At 38.1% G+C, this 20,898-nt stretch overlaps 2 protein-coding genes across 4 annotated transcripts in view; one reads left to right on the top strand and one right to left on the bottom strand.

Moving 5' to 3' along the window:
* Positions 1–20,898, top strand: part of ITPR2 (inositol 1,4,5-trisphosphate receptor type 2) — a 998,050-nt gene that overhangs the window by 433,294 nt on the left and 543,858 nt on the right. The gene's annotated exons all lie outside the window — the stretch shown is intronic.
* RASSF8 (Ras association domain family member 8) overlaps positions 1–20,898 on the bottom strand; it is an 89,936-nt gene that overhangs the window by 61,007 nt on the left and 8,031 nt on the right. For all 3 annotated transcript variants that reach the window (XM_069862903.1, XM_069862886.1, XM_069862895.1), the window contains exon 2: positions 14,633–14,759. The gene's annotated coding sequence lies outside the window, so the exon portion shown is untranslated. The remainder of the gene's footprint in view (positions 1–14,632; positions 14,760–20,898) is intronic.

Below are 20,898 nucleotides of genomic sequence, written 5' to 3'. Positions count from 1 at the left end.
AGAATCTGACAGGAGACTAATTTAACTAAGGTCACAAATACAATTCCTGCTAAAAGTAATATGCAACTCATAGTACTGGGCTGAATCCAGAATATTTCAACTATCCCAGGCCCAAATGTTTCAAAGCAAAAAGTTAAAGGAGGAACTCTACCTTAAACACTTACACTGCTTACTTTTTCTGGTAATGACACGAGAAAAGCCAGCTGTAGGTCAGACACATTCAGCTAACATAGTATTCCACCTCACATAGTGGCCAGAGTAAGGTTCCCAACTGCAGGTAGACACTGCAGTAAGAGTGTAACGGCTCAAGTAGAAGCAGTTTCACAGTAGGACCATGGTATGAATTATATGAACACTGGACAAGACTTCGCCATACTTCTTTCACTAATAAGGTAGATTAAAAAGGGTTACAGGCTGACATCCGAAGACATCTTTGGGTTTTCAAATGACTTAAGAAGGCAGAACATTAATGAGCTAGCGGTTACCAGTCTTGGCCCTCTCCAAGCATGAGGTAATACATGCTAAACATGCTAGCTTAAAGGCAATTAATTTGATACTAAAATATTTTAACTTCAATGAGAACGGGTTAAGAATGTGTTCACAGTTACCAGGGCTTAGACAACACATATTAGCTCATTAAACTGTTGTGTGTCATAGTCCCTAGTCTCCAAAGCCTCTTTTGAAGAGTTACAGAGATAATGTACTTAGATAGGTACTTCCCTCCTGTTTTCCAAGATAATTTCCCTGGTTGAAGGATACTTCACCACCTCTATACTCTCTTCCTACAATACCGTTCCTCCCGTCCCTCCTCTTCCCCTGCAATCTGTAGGCCTTTACCCATAACTCAGATTAATTTCTTCCAAGGTTAAAGCACCTTAGAATGCTGCAAGAGCAACAAGGAGCAGCGAGTGTTACTGACAGCATTTCTGAAGAAATCTGTAGTTGGTCTGCATCACTGATGTACCATACGCTAGAGAAGGTGCTTTTATTCCATTTCCACATTGCTTTTATCATTTACACAGATCATTTGATCACAACGCTTTGCCGTATTGTGAAATGCTCTCCAATTTCTAGTTTATCATCTTCTGCAGCTGTGAGCTGAAGCGTCACACACAAAAATTTATATTTACAAGATGCATACTGAACGTGAATTTATCCAGTTCCTTCTTCCCTACACCAATTCCCACAGCGAAGTGAGACAATTCTACCTCCAAGATGACCAGCGCATAACACTAATTATCTTGATGATAACATCCACTTCCAAATCAAGCAAGGAACTGTAACATCCACAAAGAGCCTCAACAGTGCCGTTACGCAGACAACATTTCACATACTAAGTCCTTACAGAAACGTCATGTAGGTCCTAAACTTCCACTGGGAAGAAACAGTACAGATATCCCCAAAATGTCTGTATTTATTTTCTTCTATTGGGTACTTGCTTGTTGCCACGTTGAATAAAAACATATACTGCTTTCTCTTTAAATACATTCTTTGCAAAGAAACACAGCTATAAGTCAGTTATTACGGATTAAGTATTATGTTAAGAACACACAAACTCATTTGACTTACTGTGGTTACAGTTTAAAACTATCAAATGCTTTAAAGTACTTTGACACAGTGTCTAAGATAAGGTAAATATTAAGTGAAAATACCACTTTACAGATAGAAAATAGGCCATTTTTCAATATATTAATGTCATCTTAATTGTTTGAGTTAAAACCAACATTCAAACATCTTTACTAGCTATTGGTGTTTAAAATCAGTGGAAGATGTCAGAGTTCAGACAAGCTCTCCAGCTGGAAAGACAGCAATGCACCGATAGCAATGAAAATTCTATTCTGCTCCACAGAAAGAGTATCAGCTCACAGCTCTTTTTATGATATAAATACACCAGTTGCACATGTTATTAAGTTCAACTGCAGTGATTAAGAATTCGCTTTGCTGACAGAAACATAAAAATGATTGATTTTTCATGCAATTGACTACAACTAAACAATTCTATATTGTAGTATGAAAGGTGATTTTCTGCCACAGCACCAACTGCCTGTGTTGAGACTTCTCTGTGTTTCCAATACCAGAGCTCAACTGATACTACTGCTAATTAGGTCATTGTTGGAGTCAAGTTCTACAAACCAGCTACAACAGTATCAATACTATTTAATAATCTTGCCTTACCAAGTGGATGCTCTGTGCTAAAGAAAGCATGGATAACACTACTGGGGAGAAGCACTTTTAACTTGCAACCAAAGCGTATCATTTAACATAAAGGATATTTTGCCTCCAAAATCTAACGGTTTAGGTCAGTACTAGTGTCCTTTGCCAAATTTCTTTCAGGAACAATGGAGCTACTTGATCTTTGTACTTGTAGGCAGGCATGACTACAAGAAAATGAAGACATACAAAGCCCAAGTAAGTAGTTTTCAAATAATTCTGTGTATGATAGAATTACCACATGAAAGCTAATAATTCCAGTAAAAGGACTAGAAAAACAAAGTCAGTAAAGAATTCCATAAGGGTTTATAAACTTTCACAGGAAGCATTCAGAAATGAAATGAGGGTAAGAACAACAACAAAAGCAATGCAAAATCACTAGCTTCCATATCTGTGCTACACAAAATTCTAACACAACTGCATTCACTGCTTAAAGCACAGCCTTTTATCAGCATTTTCAGGAGCAAGTCTTCCCTTATCACAAATAATAAACTGCTAGAATTGATAGGGAAAAAAGAGATCTAACAGCTGACACACAGCTTTACAACACTGCACACACTCAAAAAAAAAAAAAACCAAAACCCAAAAAAACAAACTTGAAGAGATTTTAGGTAGCATGTGGAGGGCATACTACTTCAAAAATTGAGATATCTCCTCACCCCACTGTGCCAGTGGTATTTGCAGTGGGCAGAAACGAGCTTTTTTTCTTCAAGCATTCCCCAGGCAGATATGAGAGCCCAGTGGCATCTGGCACCACCAATGACAGCACAGAAGTTTCCCACTCCTGACTCGAGCAAAGGAATTCACCTAGAGAGCAAAGCACTACACAACCTGGAACAACTTTGAGCGATGGAAAGAAGAGATGCTTTTGAAACCTAAGTGTTCAGCAAACACATCAGGAGTCCCACTCCTGCCATGCACTGGACACACGCTCATACTTGCTATGACTTCTCATACTAGAGGGCAAAATGTGCTGTCTACACCCAGCAGCAGTGTGAAACAACTTTTTCTGTTTTAAACAAAAAACCAAACATATTTCCCTTCCTCCTCTGAAAGTTAAGTAGTGCAGGTCTTTAGACGAGGCAGCTAATTTTAAGGCTACATCCAACAGTGATGAGGATTAGCAGCAACAAGAGTTATCTATATTTGATACGTAGCAGAGGAAAAAGCAAATATCACTAACATTAATATACCCAGACACCCTAATTGTTCACTAATTTCTCAGATACATTTTAGAAAGGACATTCCTTCGTTTGTTGGTTTTGTGCATTTTTTTTTATTTAAAAAAATACATCTTATTTCTCTACTCTGTTTCAGTCATTTTTCTCCTCCATACTTGAGATTAATTTCATGTATGACATCACATCCTTTGCATAGGACATAATAACCCTCTATGAGGGCAGCTATTAGATTTCAAAAAGTGACCAGGCATCATCATACAATTTTTGTTACACAAAGTATTTTTATAACAGAAGTAAGATAGGACAAAAACATTGGTTCAGTCACCTCCAAACCCACCTTCACAGTAGTAAAGATTACACAGGTAAGATATATTCACAAAAAATACCCCCACCCAAAAAAAACATGCCCAAACCCCACAGTCAATGTTTGATTCTTGGAAACAAAATGTAAAAAAAAAAAAAAAAATTCAGTGTTTAGAGTGAAGCCTCTCAAGACACCAAAGCTGCGGTGTTAATATATTACATAATTATTAATAAAGAATTTTTTAAAATACATTAAGATCAGAATCAGCATTTTCCTGGCAATTTGTCATTAACAGATCAATAATTACTTCATTTTTGCAGTAGTACTGCCAGCATAGCAAGGCAATAGCAATCCAACTGAAAAGCTGCTCTGTTTCAGGCTTTTTTCCTACCCAACATTAGTTGGTGTTGGTTTACATGATTAGACTAAGCCACAGAAGCAAGACTGCAGTCCCTTGGCTACAAGTATATCATCCATTGGATATTACTGCACAGCTGAACTATAATTTATATGTACACACAAAAATCCCACAATATTTAATACTATATCATCATATGCCCTAGAAAAGCACTTGATCATAGCAGCAGGTTTCCATGGAAGTCTGATGTTGTTTCCTCACAGGGAAACCTGAAGGGTAAGACCACACTTACCCATTTCCACTTGCTTTTATTTGCTTTCATTGCATCATTTAGAATTGAAAGGTCATTCACCAAAATAAGGCAATGAATACAGAAAAGAAATCTCTCTCCTGCTTGTTTATCAAAAAAGAAACAATAATTTAGAGTTCAGAAAGTTCCTCATATACATAGATCTCCACTTATTCTCACTTAATCCTACTAATAACACATACCTACAGAAAGCCTCCCCTAACAACAATGTAAGAAACTCGCAACGTTGTGGAGGTCACAGAAATTAGAAGATACAGGAAGGTGCTACTATTCCCTTACTGGAGAGGTCAACACTGACCACACTGGAGAAGGTACCCAACATGTTTGTCATTAATGTGCCTCAGCCTTCTTAAGTGTCTGGATGCAGATCTCCATGATGACTGAAACTGCAAACCAGCTCACCCTTAACTTGCACTGCTGCCTTTCACAGACATCAACACAAGTATTCCGGACTGTACAACTGATTTGTCTTTGACAAGCACACATATCCCTCCCCACAGCTAATCCATTCTGGAATACCTTTTCGTTGAAGTAAGTTGCAGGCAAAACAAAAAGAACAACTCGATAAACCTAAACCACGTGCAAAACACCGAACAGCAAGTTGAAGTATGTAATTCTTCTGAACAAAATGACAGCCATCTCAAAAACACTAAAGGTGTGTCTATTGGTGCACTGTAGCCAAATGGCTCACTGAATAAACCATGAATTCACAACACCAGGGTAAGGCAATTTTCAAGTCTGATTACAGGGCCAGGATTTGTTCATCGCCATTCACCTTATTTTATTAGTCGTTGCTGTAGGAAGGGGAAAACCTAAAATATTTTAATTTCATTTGCAGCAGAAAGAAGCAATCCACACACAGCCCAGTTCAGTGCTTACATTAAGCATACATCAAATATCAGTCATCCCTTGAAAGTACAGAATCAGTATCTACTAGCCCTTGGTCTGCTGCATCATATAAAAGCAAATGTGAAGCAAGGCAAGTTACAATGCAGTTACAGAAAGGAAAAGCCCAGATCTGTACACCCTGTGAAGGAGAAGAGATTAAGCAGTGACTTGATATTTATATTAAACTACGAGAACGTTTCACATAATAATAGGACACAATACCTCAGAACAGCTATCGAGACACCAAGAAGTAGTATCATTTTGGGGACGCAGGCTGATTCTGCTAGCTAGCCGCATTAATTAAATATATATTGCCTAAAATAAATGTGGAACTATATAGAGAAGTGTACATTGTCACAAAAGGATGCAAGGGAAATACATCAGTTTAAGAAGTACGTTCGTAGACCAACCACAATTACTCTTCTAAGGACTTCATAATTGGCTTAAATATATTAGTTGAAAAACCAAAAGTCATTTTCATAGTATGATTTATGGCTACGTAAGTCTTGGCAACATAAGATTTAGAGCTAAATCACAAAGACAAAACCAGTTATTTAATCCAAGGTGTGAATGAATTGATGCTATTGTCTTTAGGGAAAGGAGCTTCTCATCTCCAAGATGAGAGTTATAAGCCACCACCTTTTTCTGAAAGCAAATAGGACTGTAGATCTGCTACTACTCACATTCACAAATGTTCATGAAACACAAGAAGCATGAAAGCTTATTCATTTTGTTTGCTTTCATCATCAACAGAGTACCTGAAGTCCTCATACAAAGTAAAATCAGTTACTGTTAAGTACAAGCCCCTGCATACTTTAGAGACAGAATGGCCAGATATTTATAACTCGGAGCAGCTTGAGTGCCTTCCTTTGCACTCAGCTGTGTTACAATACAGGACTGAGATGCTGTGATTTTTTCAGAAGGAAACATGTATATTCCTAGCACTAAGGAGGCTATTATTTAATGCCATTAAAAGCCATTTGACCACAACTCAGTATGTGCTAGATAATAGATTGGATCACTCTTCACAGTAGTTCAACTACAACATAACTCCTTGAGCCTTCTAAAAATTACTGTGACTATCAGTAAGCAAATTACATTCTAGAATTACATGAATAAGCATCTTAGCTCTTAAAATTCTGGGTGGAGACAACAGCTACTTACCACTAACAAGAACTGACTAATAGCACTAAAAACTGCATTATGTTTACATATTAAGTTTATATCTATTATCTAGATATATTACGTGGAAGTGGAAAAAAAAGGAGAAAAGCCTCAGGATTTCTGTACTTCTGAAGTTGTTCACTAGCATCTTATCTGCATTTTTACACAGACTGAACAAAGCATAAGTAACAAAAGCCCTGGTAAATATCACCTGTTATGCTTAAACTGCACGACTGTTGTATAATATGGACAGACAAACATTTTCAGTGAGAACAATGTAAAATTATTCTGACTTGAGAGGAAAGAAACTTCACAAGATCTTTAATCAGTTATGATACACTCCCATCACACAAGGCTTTTACATAAAAATATTCAACTCTTCCACTGTTATTTACTGTTTATTTGACTCTATAACCTGTAAGTGGAAAGAAGTCAAGTAATCACAGGAGAAAGAACATGAAGAATGAAACAAGAAGCTGAATAACCTCACTCAGATAAGCAGCAGCTAAATAGTTGCCTGACTGGGCACACAATATCCTGCCCAGACCCCCTAAACAACACCTGCTACGCACAAAGAGAAGCTGTGCTTCAATTTACTTGATGTTTCACTTAAATTCATGTGCAACGTAGGAAACATTAGCAGAAGGAAAGGATTTTCGTGCTGAAGCACCTCTTCATGTAACATTTTAAACATTAGAAACTCCATGTGGTTACTTACTGTTTCTGTATTTAACTGCAGGTAGTTCAGCAGTATATTCCCCAAGTAAAGATTTACCTTGTACATGTACTTTTTTAAAACTTGTCTTTAGCTTTTAGACTTACTGACTACTGGAAGAGAGAACAAATGTCATTGCCAAATAATCATTATGGCAACACCTTTCAAACATAAGGCAAATTTCTTCTAAATATGAACAATATTTTTTGGCTACACCTAGTCTTCACAGGTAGTGACATAATTGCTCAGTTAGGGTTATTTCTGGCTCTTTCTCCCCAAGTCCTCTACGTCCTAAGGAAAACACATTGCTCTTTTTGCTACCAGTTCCTGGTTTTACATTGACAAATTCCAATTGAATTCCAGTCATTGCACAAGCAAGGAAAGTCTCCCATATTTCAGAACAAACCTGGAACTTCCTCCTTTAAGAGATTACAGACCGGGGCCATCACAGCAGCAATGCTGCATGTTGCCAAGACAACCTTCCCTTAAACAAGCTTGCCATATGGCACCTAAACAAGCAAGCAGACTGAAATCTGGAATTAAAATGGGAATTCAGGCAGGAAGATAGCTCTGCAGGAGATATCAGCTCATGACAGAGGAGTACATCCAAATCAAGTGATTCTCCCCTTTCTTTCCTGATGCTACTTAGTTTCCTGACCTCATGATCTCTAAAAGGAAAAACATACCAAAGAACAAACTAATATTTCCATATATAAAAGAACCTGAAACTGCACAAAATTATATCCAAATTCTTAATTGCAAAAAAATTTTCTTAAATATTTGTGAGAAATCTCTGCTAAGATCTCAGACATTAGTGCAGAATCTTACTCATTTTTTGTAATCAAAATGGCACCTTGCGGTGGCTGATTTACAAAGCTGAAGAAATTTTAACTTCTCTTTTAAAAGTAATACTATTTACCTACCCAAACAGCTTGTCTTCTTTCTAACATCCATATCATGCACAAGACTGAGAGGACCTCTTCCTGCAACCTTGTTCCTGTCCATAAACATCCAGGACAGTCTGCATGCCATTTGTGCTCACAGACCTATATGGAAGGCCTGCTGCCCTGACTGACACCTGAATACTTTTAAGCCTCAAACACCTACCTATGGAGAAGAGGACCTGAAGCTTAATGCACCTGTTGAATTCCAACCTGGCATCATTGTTTCCGGTGAAGCTGTTCTACAAGCAGAATCAGCACCCAACTACACGGAGTTAGTAGCCCAAAGAAGCAGTACCTTTTTTATTTTCTTAACGCTACCATTCTATACCAAAGAAAGAATAAGTGAATATATTTCTGGCTACAAATCTCCAATATAGTGCTGTTTCCTAACACACTCAACATACTTCTACTATGTCACGTTCTTGCACATTGAAGTGAATGGTACAAGTTACAGAAATACAGAAGTGTCAGTCCATAAAGAAGACTTGCTTTCAAATAGTACTTGCAGTGATTCTAGCACTCCCCGAAGCAGCTATAAGTGGAACACTGAGAAAGTATGTCAAAGTTAACAGGAAAAAAAAAAGTTTCACTTAACTGGCTGAAGCTTCAAGAACAGAAAAGTTGTTTCCTCACAATAGAGAACACTTACTGATAGACCAAAGGACTGCAAGTTTCTCCCATCAATTCTTGTCTTGAACACAAGATAGCGGTGTATTCTTTATACTCGCCATGATCTTCAACAACTCCATTGCACTTACATGCAGGGAGAGCCATCAGTTCCTTCAGGGCTTCTTCCAGAAAGTTAAGCCTTCACCCACTTAAAGTATTTTCATAATGAGCTGGTGCAGTTGGGCCCCAAGTTCACTTAGAGTGCAGATTCATGATGTTTTTAGGTGTAAGTTGTTGCTGCAGCTGATGCATGCACAGCATTCCACAGCTGGTACAAGCCAAGGGAGGACATCTGCATTATTGCACAATCAGCTAATAGAATAATTAGGCTTTCTTCATAATCTGTAAAATCTACACCATAACGAAGAAACTACCCCCATTAGGAGAAAAACTGATTATGTACATGACAACTCAACAATTAGATAACCTGGCATGAGCTCTGAACATTTAGATATCTGCTCCATAATCAGATGAAGTTAAGCACCTCTCAAATTAAATGCATGAAGCGATTCTAGTTATAATTTCTCAGTCTCCACAAAATATGCAGTGCTAACATACCAACATGACTCTCAATTCTGAAAGGTTTAGTGCAAAGGAACAATTTAGTCTCCCCAAAGCCAGCCAGCAGCCGAAGTTGACAAGTGAGAGTAGAGAACTTCCAGTTTCCATGGAAATGGAATTTGGATCAGTACAAACATTTCAGAATTTAAAACCAAACACTCACCACCTTACAGTCTCTACTCCAACATCCATTTTCCTAAGTAACAAGGGTTCAAAGAGGACACAGATGCTACGTACACTGGTGATCTAGTAACTCATCCTGCCTTGCGGCTCCTCATTTTCATTTAGAGGTAGCCATTCCCTTATATAACATGCACCATAGCGGCCAATTTAGTGCCAGCCAGCCAGATGCATTTTATAAACATGACAGTAATCCCAAAACTGTACAACTGGGAGGACAGATCGATTACTACTTATACATATGAATAACTGGTTTACAGCTTAAGACTGAACCACACTAAAACAGGAAAGCCTTGCCATACAACACAGCCACAGCAAACAATCAGTGAAAAGTCTCATTTTTACTGTTAACGTGGTCCACCAGACAGCTGGAATAGCACAGCAACAGAACTGTGAGATTTTTAAACTGTAAAAATCTAGTGTCTTTAGGCAAGAACTGAAAAGGTGTCTTTTATCACCACTAATGCAACACTTGTGTGGCAGCCGTTGCCCAGCACTGCCAGGGAGAATTCCGACTTGTTGATTACAACTGCAGCATGCTCACTGGCAGATAAAACAACTTGCCAAGGGTATTTATGGCTCCTGTTCCTTGAGTTTGGCAAGAGCAGAGAAAGAGTAATTTTCTGGAAGTATTTACACTCATTTTGCAACTGATGACAACACTCCATCTGCTCTCAGACACTTTAGTGCCTCTGCCAATTTCTTCCCTAATGTATTGCTTTCTTCTTTGTCAAGGTTCCTCTAGTTCCTGAACTTTGTTCTTATACCAGGTTTGAAGGGGCCATTTCAAGTTGTGAGCAAGCACTTGAGCTATAAGCATCTAACCCAAAGCCCTAGTCAGAGAGAGCAGCAGACAGATAGCATTTCAAATTAACTCCCTTCTTAAGACTGTTACTTCCACAAGCTTTAGGATATGGCTGATAGCTTCAACATAGCTGTTGAAGTCCTTGAAATAAAAGGTTCTTGAGGCCAGTTGGAAGAGGCAGAATTTAAAAAGAACTAAGGCCAATTCATTCTTCTAACAAAAAATAAAACACCCCATTGAAATCAAGATTTCCAACTTGCATTTAAAATGCAGCCAAGTAAAGCAATTTCCCCTCTACAGCAGTAAGCTACCCCACAAATATTTGAGATTCTTACTCAGAAAGCTCAATTCTACCTGCAAAACTTCCAGTGTAAATTTAACAGATGGAAGGATTCCATTCCCACCTGTCAGCCTGACACCCTCCATGCACAAAGTGAAACATTAAGAGAACAGCAAAAGCAAATAAAGATTTGAAAGACAGATTTTTTTAACTTTAATGCATTTATCATTGCCAAAACATACACAAATAATTTCACTTTATCCAACTTTTATAAAATTATGAAGACACCTTTATGTCATGCATTACTATTTGATATAAAAGTATTCATAAAAGATGTAATACCTCATCTTACAGTATCATATAAGCTAAAAATAAATCCCCAAAAGTCACATACGGTACTCTTAAGATCAGATACCCAATCCACCACAGAAAAATGGATCACAGGGTCACAGATTCCTGAGAAGTGACTGTAACTTCCAGTAGCTCATAGAGGAATCATAAGTATTCAAACCCCTAAGGGCTGAGATAAACAGCATCAGTCTGCTCATTTGTTTCATTTGAAAGCAGGCAAGTAGGTTAACATGAAATGATGTCCCTAATAAATAATCCAAACAGAATGAAGACAAAAATAAATGCTTTAATCCCTTTTCCATCAGTACACATGTATGTGAATTCATTTATTATTAGGCTCAGCCCAGAGGTAAGGCAAGTCTGTGGTGTGCAGGTCAGATTAGATGATCCAAATCAGTTCAGATTAGATGATCCAAAGGTTTCCTCTGGCACAACACTTGTCTCAAATTATCTATCCTATTTGGTGACAGCAAGAGGAAGAATTTACCTGTAAACACAGTAATCTTTTCTTCTAACAATTTGGCTTTTTCTTTCACTGACCACTTAAATAGAAGAAAAGCAAATCATGGCAAGTTAAAATCAGGTCTCAGACTTATTTCACTGCTGCAACTTGTCTTTGTTACTTTTAAGACCCAAGACTACAGTGATAAGCCTAGTAAAAACAATGGCCTTTTTCTCTTCCAGCTCTGTAATATGTAAGCAACTTATTACTTCAAGTTATAGGTTTACAAAGAAATTAAAAGCTGAGAAAGTTTTGACATTACCAACCTCTCTGCATTTAGGCATTAGACTGAGGTTTGCCTTTGTAACAAATAAAAGGCCAATTCAGCAACTACATCAAATACAGCAGCTTGTTTTGGCAATCTCATTTTTAGGAGATTAGATTTAGCTACTCAGCTTTAAGACTCTTGGTTTTTGAATTAACCATCTGTTCTGTAATGTTTAGGCAGACCAACCTAGTAAAGCAGGATGTCAGTTTTGTGGGTCTTGGGGCTAGAAAACACATGTGTAAGTTCTTACAACAGACAAACAGAGCCCATCAAAACAATAGCCAATCTTCCCAACAAGGACGTTATACAATTGATTTTTGTACCTAGTCTGTGGTTTCACTTTATCCAGTTGGCCCAAGTTGTTTGTGCTAACACAGTACATATTTTAATCAATTAACACAAAAAGGGAATAATTTTAAGAGGCTCTACAACAAAGAGACTTCTATTTACAACAGCTGTAGGCTAGAGATCTTAATCTAGGCCCTTTTAAGAAGCGTTCTGTGCCACTGCAAATCGTCACTGTAAAGGAAGTGCAAAATTCTTACTTAAAAAGATGCAGTTTGAAAGCACTCCACAGGCATTGATAAGTATTTTCAAAGTATAACTGCTGTGAAAGCATGGCAGATTCTTTTTCCCCTTTCAAAAAAACATACAAGCACATAAACACTGTTACTGAAAGTTGCATCAAAAGACAGGATTTATAGGTGTTGCTTGACTACTGAACTCTTACCACACTTTAATTGATTGATCCCTTTAAGGAAAACACACCACCAAGAAGCCATTTGTTTCAACAACTACAAACACAAGCAGCTAAAACATGGCCCAAGTATGAAACAGAAACATTTGACAAGCTCAGAGTTCCCAGATCTTTAAACACCCTTTGCCACCTAAAAAACTGTTTCCACTAGTCCCACTGCATTTCTACACATGTTGCTTCCTATATCATGAATACTATGGCTTGTAACTGAAATTACTACTGTAGGCTCTCTAACACTCAACTGACCTCCAAGACCTTCTTAAGAAAGCCAGTACAACTGCCTGCACAATAGGTCTGGCAATGAGTCTGCATGTTGTATGACTGGTAGCAATCAAGTACTACAATGTTTATTTTTACTCTAAATGAAACTACTGCAACTACTGTAGAAGCAGGGCCTACCACAATTAACTCTTACATGCCCTTCCATCTTCTATGAGAAAATCTTAAATTCAAATCCAGCAATACATCAGTATAGAGTAATTTGTGTTCTCCCACTCCTGCACACAACCTGCATTCACCTGAACACCAGCTTTTTTGCATTTGCAGAAGAGCTTAGCTGTTGCATAGTTTCACTTCAGGGGGCCACTGACTTTAGAATTAGCATAATGTGTGCCTATTCAAGAGTCCCATGCTCTAATTTCAACAAGTAGTCACTTTTCACTTCTTCCTAATACACTGCTTTTTAGTAAATAAACGAAGGAGCCAACTACAAGCTTCCAACACAAGCTAGCAAGCAGTTAAATCAAGTCTCACCTTTTAATCAAAGCTAAGAAGCAAGTTATCTCAGAAATTCTTCAAGAAACCATTCTGAGACACTGCAGTGACTCCAAATCACTACCTAATCTTGATTTAGAAAATAAATTATCATTAGGATTGATATCTATTGATGCATATGACTAAATCAGCAGAGGATGCCAGAATACATAGCTATCCTGAGATTTCCCTTTAAACTTGCCTCTGACTCATAAAAGTTAATTTAATAGCTCCTACGTTAATTTACCTATTTTTAAATTAAGAAACTCAAGATTTTGAAATTCAAGTGCCTATACATATGTAATTGAACACACGCTGTGATGCTAATGTATCTGCCAAACTGTCTAAGAATCAATCCTGTAATTGCTAAGTATTTTAGCACAAGTGACCATTTAGTGAGTTTCCTTTGTGTTCTTACTGCTGGGAAGTCTCGGCCACCACTATTCCATCTAGTATTGCCTTCTTGGGAGATAATTTCATCTATAAGTAAAATAGAGAAGAACTAACTTCCCCTCCCTTTCTCTTGATAGCATGCTTTAGCATAGTTTTACCAGGAAAAAAAAAAAAAAATCAGCTACTTGAATGGCAGAAAATAAGGTTTCCACAAAACCCATACAACAAATTACCTACTCAACATACAACTTACTAATTGTATAAACTTTGTATTTATACAAAGGGGAATCCTTTCCCTCAACAAATAATGTGACAGTAGAATGGTCTGATGAAGGATTTAATTTCAAGAAAAAATTCTGGTGATGTAGCACCCAGTGAAGCACAGAGTATTAATCTGTTATTAACCCTCAACTTGATTAAAAATTCTGTTTGTCTGCTCCCACTTCAAAGCTTGTAGTTGAACCTTGATTTATCATGTTAGGCCCAGAGCGGGATGTTTTTGCAAGTCTCAGTTATCACCGGTGAATTACAGGCTTATCTATGACCAGGCTGCAGGACTCTTAAATACATGAAGGAATACCCACACTACTAGTCCTTTCATAAAGGAAGTGGTGTGTGAACAAGTAAACCTGAAATCCTGGATCCATTATCAGGCACACTTTTTTTTTTCCCCATATGCACCTTACTCAAGTACACAAACACACAATTAAAAGAAAGATCTCATCACTCCTCTCCTATAGGAAAGTCTGGGGTTTTAACTCTTCATTATAGGTCTCATCAGGTGAATATATAAGTCAAATGTTCTTAGAAGCACCCCCAAAAAAAGCTTTTTTTTTTTCTGCTTAGTCAATACATTTTGCATTATCATCTCTAACATTCACTATGTTTATAGCTATTTTTTTAATTAAATAATTCATAGGTAAAGTCAATATATCATCCGTGACAAGTTTCCCTAAAGCACAGTTTGTCTGCTGCATTCAGGTACAGAATCATTAGATTTCATATAAAAATTCAGCTTCTGTAAAGCTGAGAACTTACCCTAGAGTTTAGAGAAAGGTCACATCAACTTGTCCTACTGGTCCATCTCTTTAAACAGATTCTGCAGTGACCATGAAAAGAGATGCAGAAGAAGTCCTAGATGTTCTGCGTTCATCCAGCAGAAGTGCTATAAAGGGAAGTAAAAAAATTTTTTATTTCAAAAAATCATTTAAAAGCAAGGACTCCTTTACATCTCTGGTTTAATTGCTGGAAGTATCAGCGAAGTAATGCCATCACAACTGATGCTGGTTGCATAGTACAAACATCTTGAAAAATAAAGAGACCCAAAATGACACAATCCTTCAGCTGGAGGGACCCACAGCAGCTCAGCCTCCTGCTCAAAGCAAGGCCAAAACTCAATTCTGACCAAGTTGTTTCTACCAGCTGGGTCTTGAAAACTGACTCAAAGGATGAAAATGCTTCCCTAGAAAATGAAAGCCCCTGATTCTTTACATATTGTCATTAATAATGACAAAGTTCAGAGATCACTCAGACGAGCCCTAAACCAGTCACAAATCTTGATCACTTTCATTGGTGATTACTTTTACAATTAATGAAGTTTAGGGCCATTGAATTACTCCAGCTTTCCAAAACCTTCCAAAAGCTTTTCTTCAAATGCAGAAAGTATCCCCTGTTACTAATGCTTAATGCATTTTCAATCCAGTCATGTTCACTTACAAGTGAGTCATAGGTAAATCTATACAGGCAGAGTTGAAGACAAGTCTCAGAAGACAAACTAACATTGACTCCTTAAAAAAACCACAACAAACAACCAGGTTTCTCACAGCCTGAGACCAGTGCCTTTAAGTGGAATGAGTCAACTTACATTTCATATGGATAACCTACATAAATAAGTTTGCATATTTGTTGTTATTGTGAATTGTCACAACTAAGTTGCTTTTCCCTAATTCAAAACACAAAACAAATCAGTTACTACAGATAAACTTAAAGAGACAAACACACAAAAGCAAGCTTACACAAGTGATTTGTGTCACAATATTTGTTTGGGGATGATGATTTGAATTTACTCGCACCAAATTACTTCACTTCACTCTACTAAGTAGATTTCCAACACTTCAAATAAGTCTCAGTGTTTATTGGCTGAGTATAAGAGCATCTCACATAAAGAACAAACACATTGTTCTTACATATAGCATATTTTTATTAGCATAAACTGACAAAGGAACACATTTTTACAGGCCTACATAAATCTACACTTTAAGCTTTTTTTATTATTATTTTTTCAAAAAACTTCCACATCTGTTAAAGGCATAGCAGATCATTTCATATACAAATCCAAGGAGGTATAAGAAAGATAAAGTAGGTGACTTAAGATGTTTGAAAGTTTCAACACTTGCTAACCGAAACCTGACAATAATTAGTTTGAAAATTAGTTTAAAAAAAACATTAAACCCTGCTAGCTGTTTCTATGCAAGTGCTAGCCCAAAATCACAAACTGCATCTATTCTTCCAAGACTGCTCTCACGACCAAAACAGAAAAGGCAATAGTATAAGAGGGAAGCAACTTGGTACCACACAGCTCTCCAACAGCAGCACAAAAGGTAAGAATACAGGCTTCTTTCCCACAGACTTCCTACAGCAGAGGAGACTGCAAAGAGATCCTTGTGCTCCCATCAACAAGTATGAAGGGCAAGCACTGGGAATGGAATCCAGTTTAGCCAGAGAAGAATGTTTCACTCACGACAATTATTCTTCAAAGTTTCCCAGGCAACTCACGCTATTGAACCTTGTGCAAAGGTTCACCATATATCTTTACAGTCCTCAAAGTTCATTTTGGATTAAGGTATTTTATTCCCTATCAGAGTCGCGAAGCAAAGTCAAGTAAAAATAAGCATATTAACGTGACAGAAATAGTTCATCTCTAGATCTGTAAATAACTGAGAACCGAACCAAAAATAAAACTTGCATAGGAAGAAGCAAATGTAGACACCAGTCACCAATTCAGACACATTCAAGCTCTGACTAGGGTTCTCATATTGTCAGATTAGTCTTGGCAAGTAAGTACTAGCAATAGAAAATATTGTCACAGGCAAATTTAACAGACATTCTTGGTCTTCACTTTAGTGAAATTAAGTCATATGAACAAAACACAGAAAGAACATATCTCAATACATCCATAGGTTTCAGAGTGACTAATGCGTTTGAGACGAACAGAAGCTATTTGTATCCTGAGTTCTATACAGTAGAAGGTAACCAGCCAAACACACTGATGACAAGCTGCACGTAGCAAAACAGAACCTAAAGTTCTCCCTGTAAAACGAATGGTCAAGAATTCCTCTAAGGATAGTCTCAGCAACTTGCTGCTTGATGGACAGAAAAAAAAACCAAACCCCAAACAGTAGAAGCTCGTACATTAATATTGCTGGTCCTTTATTTTGGGATCTCTTTGTAAAAATCTGTGAAATCAATATTAATTCTCAACGTCAGGAACAAATCCATTGCAGGAATCATATGATCAGGACAGTTGAGTTTTTTGGTTTTTTTTTTTTTAAAGGGGGCTATAAAAATGCACAGAAGTCAAAATATTAAATTGGCCTTGGCTTTAATGTCACACTTCAACAGCAAGTTTAGCAGAAAAGTCACATATTGGGCCATACAGCTATTTCCATTTTTCTAATGGCACTAAAAGAAGCACAGGATTGACTTCATGAAAACTGTTTGCAGAAGTCAGCAAGACGTGGGACACACCATTGAGCAAAATGACAGCACTGGTCATACGATGAGTTACTTTTGAACCTCTATCATGCATAAGAATACACAAAGCCTCATAAAAAGCTCTGCATGCTCTAACAGTATTAGAGCACTGGTCATTTCTGTTACTGTTTTGCAGGCTAAAGTGAGAGTTGCAGGAAAATGTGCTATGAAGTAGCCAGCAGTTTATTATTTGCTACACAGCAACTAGGTACCAACTCTGATTACACTTTACAACAGCTACAATCAAGAGGGCAAACTAACAATTCACCTACCTCCAAACCAATTACCAAGTTTGTAACATAAATAAACTCTTCTAGTTAGCACTTTTAACAAAGTTGCATCTACTTACAAGATGAACTTATCCTTTAACACTTGTTCCTTAACATAGTACTTCATAAATGACCTTTGAAGTACACCATAAGAACATTAAATTTTAGGTTTCTTGTTGCTTGAGCTTCTTGCCAGAAGAGATGCTGTAGTTTTAGTTATGTGCATGCATCCCACTCAAGGTGCTAGGTAAATCACATTAGCTTAACATCTTTTACAGAAGTTTCCCCTGACTTATGCAACAGCCACAGCGTACAGGCACTGTTACTAGCAGTTACAGTGGCTAGTAGGTGGCAGCTTGTTGGATCATCTTTACATAACTTTACATCTGTGCTTTTGCAACTTCAGAACAGCACTGTGCTGCTACGCATTTCAGAATACTGACCAAAGCAGTCATGTTGACACACAAGTCAATCAAGTATTTGTTTAAAGAGCAGGACTTCATTACAGCACGATCTTGCTAGGATTGTCAATAGTTTCCCTGACTCGGAATGGTACATACCTATATCAGCTGCTGGCTTAAGGTCTAGTTAGTCATCTTGTAGCTATACATTTTATATTTTCATTAAAAAAGCCACTGAGAAGTAGTGGTTGGATATCCGAAGGAAGTTTGTCCTGTGTACCCTGAGGTTTGTACTACAAATGAATCATCTCCAATATCTTCCTCCTCAACATTAAAATCTAACCACAGAGATTCTCATCTGATGAGTAATCCAAATCCCAGCAAGACAGGCTCAACAGTGCAGCTATACATCATGACATAATACTTTATGACCACGACGGGGCATCTGAAAAAAAACCAAAACCAAAAAAAACCACCACCAAAAACCAGCTTGAGTTTCCCCCACTCCATCACCCGTAAGATCCCAGTTTCAGACACTTTCCGGACTTCTGTTATCTCCATTTCCCAACTGTGGGGCTCAGAAGCCAACCTCTTATAAATTCCAGAGCTAAAACAGAACTACTCTTGGGCTTGGGACTCCACATGGGTCATGGTGACTAGTGAGGGAAACACTGTCTCCCTGTAGAAGCCACTTGCCCGTGTTGCTCTACTGAGCAATAGAATCCTTTCTCAAAATTGGGAGATGAGGAGATATATCCCATACAGCGGAAAATTGGGAAGACATTACCCACCTATTTCACATCAGAGAACATTTTGTGGCAGGAATGTAAGGAGGACATGTCAAATACTATAGCACAATCTTTCCTCGTTTCACTTTGTACTTCATAATAGCAAAACTGTCCTCTGCCAGCCACATACTGCATGACCATGAGAGGAAAAAAATAAGGGTACTCTTAAAAATGGTGCATACATTGAACACTATCCTCATTTCTACTTGTCAAACTGAAGATAATTGAGTTTTGTTCGAAATTTTGTCATCCAAAGTAAAATATAGTTTGTCCAGAGATCATTAAAAGTAAAGCATGGTCAGAAAGCGTATAGGTTTCTAATTATTCAGACTTTTGCACACAATTTAGACTGACAAGCATGAAAGGCACTACAAAACAGGAAAAAAATATCCTTGTGGCATGTATTTAAATAAATCCAGTCATCCTCTTTGCTGCGACCCACAATCAAAGTAAATGTTTTCTACAAAAGTTAATTATTTAAGTCTTTTACAACAAAATAACACTGTCTAGAGGTGACAGACCACTTCTCAAGCAATTAGAAAGCTATAAGCCTAAGACAGGAAAGTACATTTCCCATTTACTTATTTATTTATATCTTTATCTTATAGCATGTCACTAACATTTTCTGCACTGAAAGTCTGAACCTATGTGCCCATACTACAGTAGTGGTCTATGCTCAGAGAGAGAGAAACATAGGGTTCTTACAACAGGCAACATTAGAATATCGTAATACAGAAACATAGCCACTGTAGTTCTGTAACCTCTGCCGATGATAAGTATTTTTGCTACGACAAGTAGTGTACATTGAAAATATTTACCTGCCATAAGCATTTTAGTACTGGAGTCCAGCTTTAAAAAAAAAAAAAAAAAAACCAAACTAAAGAATTTGACTGATTTGGCAGTCTACACACCAGTAATGGTTAATGTTTCCAAGCAGCTCCTGGAAAAATAATCAAAGCTGAAGAGTGAAGGGAAAAGCAGGAGATAAGTGAGACTAAGAATCTTGTCAAGAAAGATAAAAATGTGGTTAGAGGTCAGTGAAGGATAAGGGGAGGAAGGGGAAGAATTCTAGAAAATTCCTGGCTCGAGTTTCCTGTAAGGGCAAGGCAAAAATCTGCCAGCAACAAATAGGCTATCTCCTGGGCACCTGGGGGAACAGGTACTGACAGGATGTCCAGATCAAACAGGACAGGTGCTCTGTGTAATTTAAACCCAACTCCAGGATAAGGAAATGGCAAAGTCAGCATCCCATTCCTTCTGCCCTGGCTTCAAATGGCTTGGCAGCGGAGGAACTGGAGGGATTTCCCTGTCTGCAGCTGTGAGATATGAAGACAAAGTCCCAGTACCTTTCCCCTCCATCAAAAAGCAAATGCTGCACTACAACCAAAGCAACACCTAGAAAGCCACAAGTTCATCAAAAACTGTTTAGAAAGCCTTACAGCAGAATAGAAAGAAGTGGCAGCACTGTCAGATGTACAGAGCACATGAACAACTCGCTAATTGAAGGTGTTAACAGAATGACAGCAGGTGCTTTGGAAAAAACAGGAACATCAGGTTAAGGAAGAGCTTAGTGTTTTAAAAGGCACATTGAAAATTCAGCTTCTGGCTAGTCCCACTGGGAGAGGACTACAGAGACACCTGTCACAGGTGTGCCATACCTGGTGGGCAGTCACGCCAATGCTCTCAGCAGCCGCCCATTCTGGCTATGACAGTAGGGGAGCACTTGCCTCACCAGCACTCGCACAGGGCCCAGAAGGAGAGGTTGGGATCTCATCCCAGGCCGCCACATACTACAGTGACAAACCACTGTGGATGGGGTGTTTTGCAACGCAGCACAAATAGAAGACCAACAAGCCGTAAGAAACCAACCAACCAACAAATCCTCTGTCCTGCTACAAGTTTAAGTAAAATATAAACGCCACTTGAGTTTAAAGTGTGATTCTTGGCGGCTGCTGCTGGAAGCCCAGCTACATTCCATCCCACCTAGGAAAGGTGAGCGTCTTCCCCTAACTTCTGCTACAGAACATGACCTACGGTGTGCAGAACTTCAGCTCACCAACAACAGACTCACAGTTAAGCCTCCTCCCCATAGA

Source organism: Phaenicophaeus curvirostris, chromosome 1 (assembly GCF_032191515.1).
Source record: "Phaenicophaeus curvirostris isolate KB17595 chromosome 1, BPBGC_Pcur_1.0, whole genome shotgun sequence".
Taxonomy (NCBI): Eukaryota; Metazoa; Chordata; class Aves; order Cuculiformes; family Cuculidae; genus Phaenicophaeus; species Phaenicophaeus curvirostris.
This window is presented reverse-complemented; position numbering and strand designations above follow the sequence as displayed.